Source organism: Xenopus laevis, chromosome 1S, assembly GCF_017654675.1.
Source record: "Xenopus laevis strain J_2021 chromosome 1S, Xenopus_laevis_v10.1, whole genome shotgun sequence".
Classification (NCBI taxonomy): domain Eukaryota; kingdom Metazoa; phylum Chordata; class Amphibia; order Anura; family Pipidae; genus Xenopus; species Xenopus laevis.
In genome coordinates, this window is record NC_054372.1 from 60,433,188 (window position 1) to 60,445,713 (window position 12,526).

Genomic DNA, 12,526 nt, shown 5'->3' on the forward strand with positions numbered 1-12,526 from the left:
TTGCATTAAAAAATAACTCAGAAGAGAGGTTCTGGTTATATGTTTGATTCAAACTAAATGCACATGTATCACTTATTTCTTAACTCACTCTATGCTCTTACTTTAATTGGTCACTATGCCTAAACATGAATTCCCTCTAGTGTAATGATCGCATATTTATTTATCAGACTAGTCATGTGAAGCAAGAGGAAATGGTTTTTAGTCCAAGTCTGGGAGACTGCAGATAAAGGTTGTGCTTAATCCTGTGAATAATTATCAAAGGCTAAAACAACAGAGTAATTAAAAACATAAACTCTACTCTAAATGAACAATAGTCTATACAATTCTTGTTTACATGTTGTAATACACACCATTATAGCTCCTTTTAAAAACTGTAGGCACCAAATGATAAAACATTATTTTGGCACTAACCCAATGTTTTATGGACAATCCTGTGATTTCAAGATCGGAGTAAAGGGGGCCTGGGATCTTATGCATCCACTCTAGACTGATTCCATGGATTTATGGTTGGTACTCAGAGAAATAAACTGCACCTGTAACTATCAGTTTTTCTCTGCCTCTCTCATTCTCTCACTTTATTACAGCATTGCTGCACCATCTTTTCTGAGCCTACTTTTATATATTTTATTTTGGGACACACAGTATAAAAGGAAGAGTCCCTTGGCTAAGGGAATGACATAGACACTATTGCTTTAAACTACGCCAGATATTTCCATTTTTATGAAGCACCTTATAAACTAAACCAAAGCCATTAGGTTTTAAAACACCGCCAGCAAAGATAAGTGCCGGTGCCATGTTTTTAGTGAATTGCTGTATTACAAAATACAGGGGCCAATTTATTGGTGCTCAGTAACAGATACTGAGTGGCAATACATGCTTCATACAAAGGCCAATCGTGTGCTTTTCTTGACCTTTTTGTCCATGGGCTACACACATGCTATGGCTGCCATTCCACTATTTTGATAATCAGAAAGTTATGAGTGATGAAGAACTGCGGCTCCTCTTAAGTTCTTTATATGCTGATGCTCCGTTCACTGGCAAACATGGTGTAAACTAAATGATTCCTTACCCAAAGCACATAAATATTGGTCAGAATTTCTGGGGCACTATACACATACCAATATGTAAGTATTCTGTCCATAAACGGTAGAGAATTTAAACTAAATTCAGAATCCCCAACATAATGTATGGAACATTTTACAAACTATGCTTGTTATAGGGTGTATACAAGTGGCCAAGAAAATCTTGTTTTCTAAGTGTGTCATCAACTCCATAATTTACAGTTTATTAAGACTATCCCAACAAAAGTATGCATGGTTTCTAGCGTGTGGGAGGCAATGTCATTATGTGTTATTTTAACATTATAACCAGATCCAAAGTTAGGAAACACTTTGGAATTTACTTTCAGCATAGTTAAAAAAGAAACATCTTTATATACAGTAATACGTTTATATAAAATAAATATTGTGCCCACAAACATACATATATAAATAGATACTGTTCCTAGAAATGTTTTACCTCACAGATTGTAATCACTTCTGCCAAATTAATCATTGCCTGGTAGAAATTCTAGTCACTTTTTCGTTTGCTGATTATGCTTATGTCCAAACTGGCCTTGACTGCATGCAAAGTTTTAATAACGTCTGTCCTAGCAATATGTCAACTGATGGCTATGATGGATAATTGGGGGAAAAACAATTATAGAATCAATCTAAGCTCATTTACCATGATGAGCAAGGTACAAATAAACAATCGCTGTTTTGGTGTTTGTGTTTGTGTATAATACATCTGGTAAAACATGTTAATGACCTGCTCTTGGAACGTTGTGTTAACTAAACATACATTCACATCTATTGTCTAGAATCTGTAGCCAATTAGGTTCTCATAGCACTTGGAAAAAAAATATTGCCTTCTGCCCCCACACTATCATGATCTTTCCATTTGTCACTTCTGAGGAAAGCATCCTTTTTCCAGAAAGCTCTGAGTTTCAAGAAGGCAATCTTCCATAGACTCATTTTAACCAAATAATTCAAACGTGTTCCTAACTAAGATTTAATGAATCCTTAGTGGAAGTAAAACAATCCTATTGGGTTTATTTAATGTTCACATGTGTTTTTTTTAGTAGGTTTAAGGTATGGAGATACCTTATCTGGAAAACACAAGGGGGTAAATTTATCAAAGAGTGAAATTCCGCAGCTCTCAATTCATTTCTATGGGATTTTGAAAGGCGTATTTATCAATGGGTGAAAGTGAAAGTTCACCCTTTGATAAATACGCCTATAAAAATCCCATAGAAATGAATGGAGAGTGGCGGAATTTCACTCTAGTGGCGGAACTTCACTATTAACTTCACTCTTTGATAAATATACCCCCTGGTCTCAAGCATTCTGGATAACAGGTCCCATACCTGTGTGTGTTGTGTGTGTATGTATATATAAATACTGTATATATATGTATACAATTTAAAATTAATTGAGAGTTGTGGAAGTAAAATAGTTTTTGGCCTTTGCTCTCAGACCAGAGATACTAAACTGTACATAGTCATATCAGTTGGTTGGGACATGGAACTACATGCATAAATGTATTGGTGTTTTGCACCAACTAAAAAAAATATGGGGTTATGTAATTAAAGGCACTAATTTTGCCCAGGGGCAGTAACCTATAGCAACCAATCAGCAGGTAGAATTTCCTGGCCACATGTTTAAAAGCAAACATCTTATTGGTTGCTACTGGTTACTGCTCCTGTGCAAACTTAGTGCCTTTTATTACATGTGGGGGATAGAGTTTTAGTTAATATTTCCAGGTGATACATTTTTGGGTGCCCTAAAATGATTAGTAATGCCACTTGGCATATTTATTATAAATAAATCCTAAATCCTTAACAATAAGCTAATGCCATTTTTTTGTAGTTGGTAACACAAATTTATCCCAAACTGCATATTACCAAAAACAATGAACAGCAAAACAACAGATTGTGGGCTTTCAGATGTGATTTCCAAAGCTGAATTAGGAAATTGTTTTCATTGTTCTGTATAAAACAACTCATAAATAATACAAGTGCAAATCTAATCATTTCTGGCTGTTTTTTTCTATTAATAGGATGTTGACTGTTCCACCGATAAAGCTCACAACAGGAAGCCTGAATTAGGTGGCAAGCGGTGACACGTGACATCATGACATGTTAGTAGAATAATGACATGGTAATGTTTTTAGTATACAGTATCTTGGGAGTTTTAAGGGTTCAGCAGATTCCAGGAGCCCATGTAGTCTGAAAATGGTATCTATAAATAGAAGTTAAGTTACATTGGGATAAAGTGTAAAAAAATTGCAACGCCTCTCTCAGTTTTGTAATAGAAGACTAACTGCTGCTAAGGCGTAGACTGCTGAATTTAATTATCAGATATTACTGTTTTGTCTCCAAACATGTCCTTGTTTCTCAGCGTTTATTTAGCGCTTGTTATTGTAAGACATTGAAGTGTTCCACATGAAAGAAAGTAGCAAATACATGAATCTTACGCACTTTCTATTCTTAATGCAGATTTTACTCTTAGAAGGGATTAGAGACAGCAAAAGTAATCTATCTGAATGCACTTTCAAACATGAGAGCTTAACAGATGAAGGTTTATGGATTTAAGTATATCTCCCTATTACACTCACATGTGGTTAGTGTTTCCTTTCCGAGGAACTAAAGGAGCCATGAGCCCAGTTCAAAGAAAAACAGTGTATGATTTTTCTCAAATGCAATATTCTTGGTCATGTTTGTGCGATGCAATACTATTGGACATTGACAGAACCAAAGCAGTTGCATCAGATCCTATGAAAACCCCAGCAGTGTTAGATATTCATAATCAAAGGTAAATTGTCAATTTTATGACTCCCAGTTAACTGTTGTCTTCTTATACAAGTTGAAATAAAGACATCAACAAAGTAAGCTCTTTTTTAAAATGAATTTTAAAGGGAATCCTATCCTATATATCCTCAGAGAACATTTGACAAACAAAACTTGTAAGTTTAAATAAAACAAAAAACCAAATACTCTGTATAAAATAAACAAGGAATTTTCTTGACACATGACAATAGCCCAAACCATCCAGCCTCTCTTTTGTTGTAGCACGTGTTTATATTGTCCCATGGGTGGTATGTTTTGTATTGTTTAATGTGCATATTCTTATACTGATGAATGATGTGTACTGTGTATAGGCTGTTTACTTTTATGTTGTCAATTTTAATTACAGAGAGTCTAAGAAAAACTATTTTACATAAGATGTGAATAGCAGAATACTAGTTATCTCTCAAATATACAATCCTCTCCATAGTCTGTGCAAATACATGTGTCTGGTAACAATCTATGGCATAATCTGTTTTCTTCCACTATACAGTGAGTTTCACAGTGTGATTAAAGCATTATTAAAATATTCATATTTAATAAGTAAAAGTAGATGATAAAAAAAACATTCAGGAAAAAAGAACTGAGCAAATAAGAGCAAATTTACTCTTACTTAGCATTTAAATCTTAACATATTCAACAAGGGTGAATCAGATCTACATATCGGTACAAATGATGCAATCATAAATTCCAAGAAATATCATCATTCCCATGAACAATATTCTCAATATTTCACGTGTTTGCAGAAATTGTATCTGCATTAAGAGAGTGATCTCTTTGTTAGGTAACTGCCCATTAAGAAATACATATTTTTATATTTCACAAAAGTTTTCAGCACTATTAAGCCATTTCATTTTATTTTCCAAAAATACCAATATAAAGCATATGCTGTGGGTTTAATTAAGAATTCGCTTACGCCTGGAATGTACGTCCACATAGAAAACATTGCAGTCTGCGCCACAGTATATTAATCATTTCTGAACCATTATTAAAGGGGGGAAAAAGCAGGCAAAAGTTATTCCTGTTTGATCTAAATTGCAATCCAGTTAAATAAAAGTCTAAACACTGAACTGAAAATTGTAAATTACTTATTTGGAGTTAGATTTGTTTGAAATATGTAATTGGGATTTCCAGGGGCTCTGTTGGATGAATAATGTAATTCATGTCTAAAAGGTCTAGTAACCCATTCCATTAATGAGATCAGAGGTCCCCAACCTTTTATACCCATGAGCCACCCATGAGCCACATTCAACAATGAAAAGAGTTGTAGAGCAACCCAGGTACAAAAAAGTTCATGGGGGTGCCAAATAAGGAGTCTTATTGGCTATTTGATAAACCCTAGAATGACAGCCTACAGAAAAGCCTGTTTGACAGTACACCTGTTTTCGTATGCAACCAAAACTTGCCTCCAAGCCAGGAATAAAAAAATAAGCACCTGCTTTGAGGACACTGGGAGCAACATCCAAGGGTTTGGTGATCAACATGTTGCTCATGAGCCACTGGTTGGGGATGTTTGCTTTGAAACCGGTGGCCACTACATACTACTACCTATTGATTGGATTTATGGCTTAATAGAACAAGTATGAACGTTATGTTTTTTACGTTTTGGGAAGTGTACTTAGTTAGACAAGCATTTCAGTCCATTGCTGTCCTGGGCACCAGACTACCAACTGTGCCCCATAAAACCAGTCTCCGAATGCATAGTACAGTCTGAGCATGCAGTTCCCTCCTCCCCTTCATAGCCTCCTTCAGATTTAGCTTGCTGAGAGGATTTTGCTTTTTAAAGCATTTTTTTTCAGGCCCCCGATGCCCCTCCCCACCCCCAGAAGCTGCTGCTCTAGTCACAGGCCCTTAGGTTGTCTATATACACAGTTCAACTCTGACGAACAGTGAAAGGTACCAAGGCAAGGTTCCCTAAACAATGTAATATTCTGTGTTCTACTCAGAAAACATTTCTTTGTTTATGCCTAGTTGTTATGAATAAATGCAATGTAAATTCTGTTTAATACTTTTATGCACTTTTATATATAAAATTTTGTTTGAATTTTTTCCTTTGTTTACTACAGAGGTCCAGTTGAGGTCCAGTTCTTCATGTTATCTTGGTAGCAGGAGTCCAGGAAATAGGGTAGAGCAGTACTTGGAACTTTTCTAAATCCTTTCATGGTGACCCAAATATAAGTATGGTTGCAGTATGTAAAAATATTAAAGACTGCTGTATGATCATCATTATAGTTTGTTTATATAGCGCCAACAAGTTTTGTAGTTATTTACAAAAGTATAACACATAGGGGAATGCAATAAATTAACAGACAATGGTACAGCAAGAAACAGGAGGATTAGAGTGTCCTGTCCATAACATTTTACAATCTAAAGGGTTGGGTAACAACTGACACATTAGCTTGTTTAGGAGATGTCAAACAAATTAAATTATTCTTTAGGTAGACACAGAAGACAACGCAAAGCACAGGGGGCATGAAGAAGTCTATTTTGAGTTATAGGGAGGTGTTTCATTTTTAAAGGGCCTTGAATGTTGTTATAGAAGTTTCATATTTCATTTGCGAAATTTTGGTAGCACTATGTATTCAAATATGATAATATAGATGCAACATGCAACTTCATGACTTTGCAGCACCTCTGGAATAGCTCTTTTATAACAGGTTTCCAAGGTATTTTGCTTCTCATTTCAGGATAGCCATAAACTCACAAAGTGCAAAACAGGATTAGGATTAAAACCAGTCCCATTAAATAATACATGGGGCTAGTCAATCTCACATAACATTTTCAGCAGTGTACATCTCCTAAATGAGACTTTCCTTTAATAAGAACAGGGCCCTGCTTTTTATTTACTTGATACTTAGCCTTAGTGGAGCCATAAGAATTTCACTAGCAGGCCCTTTACAACTGCAGAGAGGCTTGACACACTCCTTCAAAGCATAACATGAGCCCTCACTCACTCCTGAATCTGTACTCAAACAATTTAAATCAGCCTTAAAACAGCAGGACTATAGTCCAAAAGGGGTAACCTCTGAACCAGGGTCCTCACAGCAGCCTGTATCAATTGTTCCAAAAGAATAAAGGCATATGTCACTCATGTCAAATGCCAGAAATGACATCAATAGGACTTTTTAATGCAATACGCAATAAAGTGTTTCAAAATGCTAGTACTAATTTTAATACATAGGCAGCAACTTTGTTGCATTTGCACATCTCCCCCTGTTGATTGCAACAATGCTGGGGAAAACACTGCATTGTGGGGAAGAAACATGCCAACTGTGCTCCAAATTTCAATGCACTTTGCTCACTGCATTTGCGTGCAGAAATGACCCCTAAAGAATACTTTGCAACCACAAATAGTTCAAATAAGAGATTACTAGTGATAGGCGAATCTGTACTGTTCGCGAAAGGTATTCCAAGTCAATTGGTGTCAAAATAATGCCAAATAATTGACGCTCGTCAATTTTGACGCGAGTGTCAATTTTAATACGCACGACTATTTGGTCCAAATGCATTAAAGTCAATGGGCATCCGAATAATTTTGACGCACAATAATTTTTATGCGTGCGACTGTTTTGACGCACATCAATTTTTTTGGCCAGGGAGGATTTTTCACCGGTGAATTGTTGCCACAGTTTCGCTAATTAATTCGCTTGAGGTGAAACGTGGAAATTTGTCGCAAATTTGTGTCTGGTGAATTTATTTGTCTTTCACTAGGGATTACTTAAAATAAATTCATAAAAACCAAAAACTATGAATATATACAGGTATCTATGTTGTAGAATGTTCACACAGTTTATTTACATTTATACACACAGTATGTCCATTTGACTGCCCATGTCTTACACATTTTGTGCACATATGGATGGCCAAATTGCACTAATCTGCCTGTTAGGTCAAGAGATAGGGACAGAAGCCTCTCTTAGTAACCTTACATGGTTTCTTCATCAAATAGGATAGTCAGATTGCAGAACAGTCCATTCGAACTTCAGACATAAGTTCCAAAAACCTCCTAGAACTTTGTAGAAAATCAGCAAGAATGTCAATACATTATAACTGACAACATTCTTTGTTGTTCTGTCTGATTATTATAATGACGCACAGAATCTAAGTAAGCTTTCTGTTCTTATCATTCTGTTGCCCCATTGGTGTGAAAAATGTACCTACAAAATGCAATCTTTAAACAGTGTCGGGTTTTTATCATAGACATCTGTGAAGGTGTGCCAAATAGCTAAATAATACACTTCTTTCTATAGTGTATATGTCATTCAGTTTAAGAGCCACTTATTCTTCAGTACAAATACATCTGGTATGTAGAAAGAATCGTAAGGAGTGCTTATTTACTTTTCCCCCCAAAACAAGCTCAGATTAAGGCACAGACACATCTATCCTTAATCTTCAGACACCACCCAGTGTGAAAATGTAAATATTATTATTATTATATTAAATCATCCGCGTGAGTGATATATCCCAGAACATTCAATGCTTCTCAGTTACAAAACGTAGTAGAGAATGGATTAACTTTGATGGCAATATTCCTCCAATCAGTCTGGAAAATTTTCTCAACCTATTTTTTTTATCAGTACATTTTATATTTTAAATTATACAAAAACATTAGTAACAATTTGGACAGAAATAGCAGAGAAGCATTTCATGCAGATCTTCCCGGTGCCAGTGATACAAAACTCTGATCAAAATATAATTGTTAACAGAACCACTGAAGAGAAGCAAGGACCTAGATACTTATAAGAGTCAACAACAATTTATCAAGCATGTGGGACTATTTATTAAGGTAACCGAACGATAAATAAGAGGAAACACAAACCATAAAATACAGTTTAATTTCCATCAGTTATTCCTTAAATTATTCTGTTTTGGTATTTGATTTTGCAATCTTTTCTTTGTAAAATAGGCACTCCTGGACACTTTTTGACCTTAAAGGATATAAAATAATGGAAACGTTCTTCCATGTTTGCCAATTTACTCCATCTCCCCATTCTCAAGAGACAGCATCTAAACCTTTAATAGGCTAGTAATGCAATGGAGCAAATCATGTGTGAAAAACATATGCATGCAAGCACATAGGGAATTGAAAAAAAAATCTTATTAAAAAAAATATGAAATAATTAAGTATGGAAAGCACAGGTCTTTCTGTATCTGTAGTATCCCTTGGGTTTGCTTATACAGTAAATAGACTAAAAACATCTATCTCATTGGTTTCTTTGAGTGTTTCTTGTGTAACTATTGCAAGAGCCCGGCACATAAAGAGCCATTTTGTAGACGCAAGGGGCAGGGCAATGTAAAGCAGCTGATGACACAGAGCAAACATTTGCCTTCAAAATAAGTGAGAGGCAGTCAAACAGTTTAACAACAAATGGTGGATACAGGAGCAATATCACATTTAATTACAAACATTTAAAAGGATTTGATGGGGGGGCGTGGCCTAACTGCCAATGTAGTAAGACGTGTTCCCGCTGAGCTCCGGTGTCATTGATCCGTGCTGACTGATCAGAGGGCTCCACAGCCACGAAATTGAATAATCGGCTACCTAACACCACCTGTATTGCCTCAGATGGGGGGCCACAAAAAAGCTAGCGACACAACAGCGTCTAAAATGGACAAGTATGTCCGGCTACAGAATCAAGATGGCGCCCGACTCCACAGAGCGGACCCGCCATCTTCACAACCTCCACCAGGTCAGTGTGCGGACCAGTCTGATCCGGAACCGACACTGCAAGCAGTCCTCCTTGCGATCCGTGAATCTAGAACTGCGGTGGAGGTGAAAATCGATACCAGGATCGAGGAGGTTAAAACTGATTTGGCGCTCCTACACCAAGATCTTCAGAGGGTGCGTGAGCGGACCGCGGAGGCGGAGAATCTCCGACATCGAGGATGTTACTAGAGATGTTCCGCATGCCATCAGTGATCTGCAACAGCAGTTGAAAATGTGTAGAGCCAGGGCGGATGATTTGGAAGGCCGGCAACGGCGGAATAATATCCGCGTCACGGGTATACCTGAAGGCCAGGAAGGGCCCAACCCGGAACTCTTCCTAGAGGCCCTGATCAAGCAACATGTTGAGGCACGGTACCTTTCTCCTATTTTCCTAATTGAGCGGGCTCACAGAATCCCCGGGCGCCCTCCGCCTCCGGGTGCACCTCCACGCACTATGATAGCCAAAATTCTCAATTACAGAGACAGAGACGCTATCCTGAAACAAATGAGGGTGAAAGGGGACGTTACTATAGAGAACGCTAAACTACTGTTCTTTCCGGACTATACACTCGAAGTGCAGCGACAGAGGGCAAAATTTGCTGAGGTCCGAAAGAAGTTAAGAGACAAAGGAATTCCCTATTCAACTGTGTTCCCCGCAAAACTCCGTCTGATAGATGGTGAGTCCACCCGTTTCTTCGATACTCCCCAGAGTGCCATGGACTGGCTGGAATGACAAGGCGCACCGGCTTCACCACGCAGAGCCTGAACACCTTCCTACTGCAGTGTGAGTTGTCTCAAGATGCAGGTAACTTCAAGTGCTCGACTGTCACACACATGCTCCCCTCCTGCTGGACTGCTGCCCGTCATGGAGAGGGTGAGCCGACACCTACACCTGGGGGACCCCAGGTTCGGACATTTGGAGACTCTGTTCACTGTTGGGACTCGGAGCGAATTGGGTAATATGATATGTTTACAAGTTTAAGTTGAGTGCGATTACTACTGCGATGGTTCAATCGTCCCTTGCAAATGTTTGCTTACTTCAGTTTGGGGCCAAGGCCCACCCCAGTTTGCAGGGTGGGCAGGGAGGGTTAGGGTTGTATTTTGTGGGTTTTTTCTCCCCCTCCCCTACCTTCACCTTACCCTTATACTTAGGTACAGAGCTGGGTCCAGCACGGGCAATCAACCATAGGTATGAATGGCAACCACAACATTAGTATCATGGAACGTCCGGGGGGTATATGACAAAATAAAGAGGGCTCTTATGTTTACTGTTTTGAAGCAATGGGCCCCTGAAATAGTTTGTCTCCAGGAGACTCATTTAATAGGACGCAAAACTCTTGCACTTAAGAAAGGATGGGTAGCCCAGGCGTACCATGCTACATTTTCCTCCCACGCCAGAGGAGTTGCTATCCTTATTAAGAAAAGCCTTCCTTATGTACTCCACCAGATTCATACAGACCATTACGGGCGATACATTATCCTACATTGTACAATTAGATCAACTGAACTCCTACTGATTACTGTCTATGTGCCTCCACCCTTTAGTATGGAACTTATGGACCAGATAATGCGGAAAGTCATTGCTCTGCCCCTCCTCCCCCAGTGCTGGGTAGGTGACTTTAATTGCTGCCTAATCCCGGCCCTTGATAGACTTAACTCCATGGACACTACACCGTCTAAATTTAAAAACTGGGTGGATAGTATGGGATTGCTGGATATTTGGAGAGCTAGGAACCCCTCTACCCAGTCCTACTCATGTCATTCAGGGACCCATCGAACCTTGTCCCGTATCGATATGGCCCTGGTTTCTCCAGAAGTGGCCGCTAAGATTGTAGACATTACTTACGAACCGAGATCCATTTCAGATCATTCCCCCTTACGTATAAAGCTGCAACTGTACCCCCATCAGGGATTCAAAAGGTGGAGACTGAACTCCTTATGGCTCTCACAGGCGGAGGTTGTAGAGAAAATTCAGACCTCAGCTGAACATTATTGGGAGGAAAATAGTAACTCAACATCCCCAGCTCTCCTGTGGGATGCCTTTAAGGCAGTGGCTAGAGGAGACATTATTCAAACAATTAATGCTGTTAGGGCTAATACTAAGCTACAGGTCCAACAGGCTGCTGAGGAGGTGGAGCGGGTTGAGCAAGCTTATATTGCTGCACCTTCAGAGGGGGGCCATGCTCTTCTGGTCCAAGCTCAAACAGCTTTGAAGTGTAAGTTTACTGAACTGACCCAGAAAAAACTGTTATATGCCTCCCAAAGGGGGTTTGAACAGGGAGAGAAATCAGGTAAAGCTCTAGCATTCCTTTCCAAAATAGCTGTGCCTAAGACGGTGATTCATAGAATCAGGACTGGTGAGGGACGTATCCTAACTGATCCTAAGCAGATAGCTAACCAGTTTAGAGAGTACTTTTCCAAATTGTACAGTACCCAAGCCAAATACTCCCAGACGCAGTTGGACAACTTCATAACTACCATACCTCTCCCCAAACTTCATCCCGCATATGCTGCTCTGTTAGATAGCCCTATAACGGCTGCCGAAATTCAAGAGGCGATCAGTGCAATGGCGACCTCGAAATCTCCTGGACCTGATGGTCTACCAGTAGAATGGTATAGGGCCTTGGGAAAGAAAGTGACAGGTACATTGTGTGATATTCTGGCACAGGCCTATGACCAGGGTGCATTGCCTCCATCATTTAGTAATGCCTTAATTGTTTTGATACATAAAGAGGGGAAAGATGTGGAATCCTGTGGGTCGTACCGTCCAATATCCCTTCTCAATGTAGATGCTAAGATCCTAGCGAAAGTGTTGGCTATCAGGCTCAAGCTGGTTATCACCGAATTGGTGGATCCTGATCAGACGGGTTTTATGCCTGATCGCGCTACGGATGTAAATCTAAGGAGGCTTTACTTTAATTTGCAGGTCCCAC